Below are 6,000 nucleotides of genomic sequence, written 5' to 3'. Positions count from 1 at the left end.
ATGTTATAGAGATTCCCTCGAAATTCGTAACGCGTGGCGTTTCTTTGAAATAAACGCGGGCCCACATCTCCTGGCCTGGGTATCGGTTCAGTGCGCGAGTCACAACGTTAGAGTCACGGCGACGGCGTGGTCGCTAAGATACAAGTTTTAGTTCGAGCCGACTTCGGTATGTGGGACCCGACTTAGGATCGCGCGCAAACGTCGGATACGAGTTGAGAGTTACCGGAATTCGACCGGAAGGACCGCGGAAGCCTACGGAACGGTACGGACTAGGATACGGGCCTTACATTATGTGTAATGCTTGTTGGTAAATATCAATTTCTGGTTTGTGTATCCCAATTATGCAGTAGACTGAAAGTTTATAAAATATGTAAATTTGGACCCATATAGAGTATTATATGTTTCTATCAAGGATAGGGCATGAAGTTCGATTGCATTGGACTGTAATCAGCCATGTAACTTGTTCAGTTATAAAAAAAAAAGGAATTCACAAGTTTGTAAAACCCTTTAAACCGAGCTTAGCTTTACGGGTCAAGACAATTCACATACTGGTTTGATGGTTGTAAAAAAAAAATAACAAAACTCAAACAAAGTTGAATCCATGTGACCTTGTAAACAGACAACTGAAGCTATATGCACTTGTAATGAGCCCTAATGGGGGTGGCTAACAGTGAATTGTTTTTTGAATATCAATTCATTATATACATATGAACAAACAGAGTTACAAATGGAACTGGTTCTTGCTTTTGGACTAGTGGATGATGACTTTATTTCATACGTTTGTTGTACAAGTTCATATCATAACATGAAAGGACATGGATGGATGGAAGAGGAGATGGCTGCCTTTACAGCTTCAGTTGCAGCAGCAACTATAGTCATTGCGATTGGAGAATTTTACAATAGTTTCTTTCTTAGGACACCCTGGAGAGTTGGCGACTATGAAAGAAGTAAGATAATTAATGGGATAATTAGAGCCGGAGATAATGAGTGTCTGACACAACTTCGAATGAATAAGAATATTTTCTTTCGCTTATGCTCGTTTCTCAAGGATATCTGCTACCTAATGGAAAACATGTAAGTATGGAGGAACAACTTGTCATGTTCCTTCATACAGTAAGGCATAATGTGCGAAATCGTGTCATTGGACATCGCTTTATACGGTCAGGAGAAACTGTAAGTAGATATTTTTATAAAGCATTGGACGCAATTGTGAGACTATATCCTGAGTTTGTAAAACTCCCCGGTACAGAAATAGCTACAGAGATTTTATCCGGTCCCAATTGGAGCACGTATTTTTAGGTATGAATCATGCTAATCACTATTATCCATGAACATCATTGTTATTACTATTATCCATGAACATCATTGTTATAAGATTGTCTCTTTCCATTTTTTTCGCGATAAATTGCTTTCAAATTAAGATTGTATTGGTGCGATTGATGAAACCTATATACTCGCTTATGTTCTTACGATGGATAATGTTACCTATCATAACTGAAAAGAGGTTCTATCTCAAAACATAATGACCGCTTGTATGTTTGATATAAAATTCGTATACGTGCTGGCCGGATGGGCAGGTTCGGACTCTGACGCACGTGTCTTACAGAGTGCGTTGACACATTTGCACGATATTTTTACAATCCCAGAGGGTATTATAATGTTCACCTATGTAATAAAAGTTATTTGTTAAATTAAATAATGTTAAACTGTATATTGATCATTACTTGTAACTAATTGTAGGTAAGTGCTACGTAGTTGATGCTGGTTATGCGCATTCGCCAGGATTCATAGCTCCATACCGAGGCGTATGGTACCATCTTAATGAATACCGCACGGGTCGCAAGCCTTGCAACAAGAGAGAATTATTCAACTACAGACATGCTCAACTACGAAATGTTGTAGAGCAGATTTTTGGAGCATTGAAAGGTTAATTTCTAATCCTTAAATCAGCTCCACCATATTCACTTTTAACACAACTCAAGATAGTTATCGCATGTTGTGTCTTACACAACTTTATTTGAGGATTTGGGGGAGATGGTATTGTTGCAAATGAGAACCTATTAATGGATATAGCGGATGGTATAGATCCATCTCCAGCTGAGTTAAGTTCTTAAGAAGATGGACCGATGGTTACGAATGCCACACAACGTGAGAGAGATGAATGGAACAAGTTTCGAGACAATATTACTACTAGGATGTAGAATGATTACCATCCTATGCATCGTAATTTATGAAAATGTCTTGATTTGTTTGTTTGTTTGTACGAGGGAGAAATGAATATTTTTACTTGTTTTCCATCTCTCACTTGTCTATAATAGACATCTCCCTGCTGGTTAAACACTTATATTTTTTTGTACTCCATGTCAACTAATATTTAGCATCTATAAATGTGTGGGTATGTATGTTGCAAAATATCAAGCATTCTAAGTTGACAACATGAGATTTTACTGATTATTTTAAACTGTTCATTTGAATCTATGTAGATATCTGAAGATTCCGACGGAGATATGTCACCGAACAAGAGTAATACTCAATCGACGCCTGCGAAAGCATCTCGTCCATCGCTAAGTGTTACACCACGGAGGACCCCGAGGAAAATTAAACAGAAATCGACTTATGAAGATGGGTCATCTGGTGGTGTAATGTGATGGACCGATGAGATGGATGACTATCTTATTGACACTCTTATGGAAGTTGTCGCAAATGGCCATAAAAGTGCCAACGGATTTAAGAAGAAGATATATAAGACGTTTGTCGATACTGTGAAAGGTATCATATGGATAGTGCTACAGGAGGATGTATTTTGAAGTGCGTGAGACTTTGAGTGCTTCTAGTTTTGGATGGGATGACGACAAGAAGGTAGTCACTGCTCCAGATGACGTATGGAAAGATTACATACGGGTGAGAACGAGATTGATCTAAGTTTTTAGTACATTCATTAAAGTTGTTTATTTTCTTTATAATTAGTAAATTTGATATACGCAAAAGTAACCTTGTATTGATACATTAATTTTTCTTGTCAATAGTCACATCCTTACGCCCAACATATACGAGACAAAGTGGTGCAGAGGCATGATGACTTGACCTTCATGTTCGGTAATGACCGTGCTAGTGGATGTCGTTCAAGTACAGACAACATTCCATATTCTATAGCTTCTAGACGGTCTAGGGATATAGATATTTCACCGAGAACGTCTACTAATCAGAACGATGATACGCTCGTGTTATTGGGCGATGACATAGGAGACAGTGGGGAAGGGATACAATGGTCATACCATAGTCGTGACGGTACCCACAGGGCCCACCGAAGTTCAAATAGAAATGGAAACAATTCTGTCAACACAGGCAGCACTTCCAGGTCAAGGAAGAGAGCACGGATGAGTCACCCCTGTGACGTAATTGGGCAAGGAATGAGCGAGGTTGTCGATGCAGTGAAGTCACTAGAGATAACAATTCACCAAGGAAAGGACATGGTCCGAATGTCACAGATTGCTTTCGCCTTGGAACAGATTAAAGGACTGTTAGGACGTGAGATCTTTCACGCTACAAAGATTCTATCAAAAGATGAGCAGCAGTATGCCTCCTTCCTTTCACTCCCCAAACACATGAGGTTGGATTTCGTGTTGATGCTGCTTGCACCGGACCACTCCTCCGACTGAGCACAGTTGGACGTACATGGACTTTGTTTGTTTCTTTGGATGTTTTTTTGGACATCTTCTTTTTAGACAATTACTTTTGGTTGTTTTGGATAACTGTAGGTAACATTATGTGGATGGATGTGCCTGTATAGAACAAGTCATGGATGTGCTTATATAGAACGAGCTTTGGAAGGACCTTCTTACTAGGATGGCAGTGTTGGACAAACTGTCATCCTGTTGATATTTTGACGACTGTTTGCATTTTTTTTAGACTTGGTGGCTATGGTTTGTTGATACGTAACTGTCTGTTACAATGCATAACCTGCTTTTGTTTTTTGTTTACTCGATTAATGATCTTTATAATAATTGTAAGTTTTTTGTGTAAACCCATCCGTCAGATTTTGTAGGTGTTCGTAAGGCCGGTTCAGGTGTTTGAGAATAAGTACTTCAATACCTTGTAATATATTCCACTCAGGTGATATTTGAATTTGATCATCTCATTTTTGGTATATTCCACTCAGATATTTTTACTTTATTTGATAATGTGTAGATGGTGAAAAAGGCATATGTTGTGTTCAACGGTCGCCGCCCTGGATTATATTATGACTGGGAGAAGTGTCGGGTGCAAGTGAAGAGATTTTCATGGGCACGTTTCTGTGGATACAAGTCGGCAGTCAAAGCATATCTTAAATGGTCCGAGAAAATGGGTCTTCCAGCTATCCCACAGGACGAGATGGTAGATGACCAGGAGAGTGTTAGGTCGCAGCATAGAGAACGCTACAATGCCATCTGCATGAGTCATCCTATTGGACGGACCTCGGTAACAACCTCTTCAGCCCCATAAGACTTGGGCATAAAGAGACAGGGAGGTGTCGCAGACGAGGGAGACAGTGGGGCATTGGTCAGATTTATCTTTGGAATCTTGATATTGGTTCTTCTCATTCAGCTTATATCAAAGCTAAAGTAGTGTGCACAGGTTGTGTTTGTATGGACTTTATTTGTGGTTGCTTTGGACAACTTCGTGTTTATTTTTCTTGATGGATAGTAGTTACTATTTTGATTTTCTTGCTTGATAATGAATTTTTAGATTTTTAGACTTCGATTGTAGTGTATCTTTTTCATCCATTATTGTTCAAATCCGAATTTGAAGGGATCCATGTACCCGCATTTATTGTGCCAGTATGCTTGCCTAGTAGATTTAGTTGTTGCAATGTCAACCTCGAGACATGTCCGTTTGAAACAGGTGAACCAAATAGTGCTGATATACGTTTTGGTGCATTTCGATATATGTTGTGGACCACACAATATGTCACAAAGATCATCATGTGGTCCACCACATAGTGCTGATATACGTTTTGGTGCATTTCGATATATGTTGTAGACCACACAATCTATCACAAAGTTCATCATGTAGTCCACCTAAAAGTGCTGATATATGTTTTAGTGCATTTCGATATATTTTGTGGACCACACAATCTATCACAAAGATCATCATGTGGTCCACCAGATGGTGTTGGATATCAAATTTTACCATATGTGAAGATTGGGTCCCACGACCAGTCATCCGGACGTTGCCCAAATTGTTGAAAGGGGAATCACGTATATTCAGTACTGCTGTAAAAATCAAACAACTCATTACAGTTGTTGAATAGCTGAGATGGTGGACACCATAAGAGTAAAAAAGCAATGATGTGATTACTACATTGTTTATCCAAACATGTTCCTATTGAATTTTCGTCTATTAAACCCATAATATACCAAAAAACAAGCATGAAAAACAACATACATGTATTCAAACAATCATTGCTAATACATGTAAAGACATAATCATGCTATCTTTACACGTAACTACTGTGGTAATTGGAAAACCAAACAGGCCCTAAAGTCTCGTGTATTATTTTAACACATGAGATGTATTCCAACAATGTCACATGGATCCTTAATTCTTGCTCCGGTGGTATACTATCAGGAGTTTCAACAACCGGTTAAGGGTTCGAGTATTCATTGGTGGTGAAATTCCACTTAAGCGTGAGTGTGTGGGAGTATGTGTGCGTGTGACAAAAAAAAAAAACACGTCATATCAATAAGCGCTCTTAAACAGGAGAAATGGTGACCGTGTGAGGAGAGATTTGAGTAGTTGATTCTGAGCTACACGTGGTCACGTGAAAAACGAATGCAAGATCAGGGCCATTCATCTGTTATCACCAGCTATGATCAAGCCCTCCTGACCAAAAAAATCAGGCTGGTCTACTTCTCATCTCCGTCAGATGTACGGTGAGAAAATGGACAGTTTAACGAAAAGGGATGGTCTGTAGTTATTGTTAAAAGAGTAGTTTACCTATCAAACCTGATTTTTGTACAA

The sequence above is a fragment of the Magnolia sinica genome, chromosome 14, assembly GCF_029962835.1.
Source record: "Magnolia sinica isolate HGM2019 chromosome 14, MsV1, whole genome shotgun sequence".
Taxonomy (NCBI): domain Eukaryota; kingdom Viridiplantae; phylum Streptophyta; class Magnoliopsida; order Magnoliales; family Magnoliaceae; genus Magnolia; species Magnolia sinica.
This window is presented reverse-complemented; position numbering follows the sequence as displayed.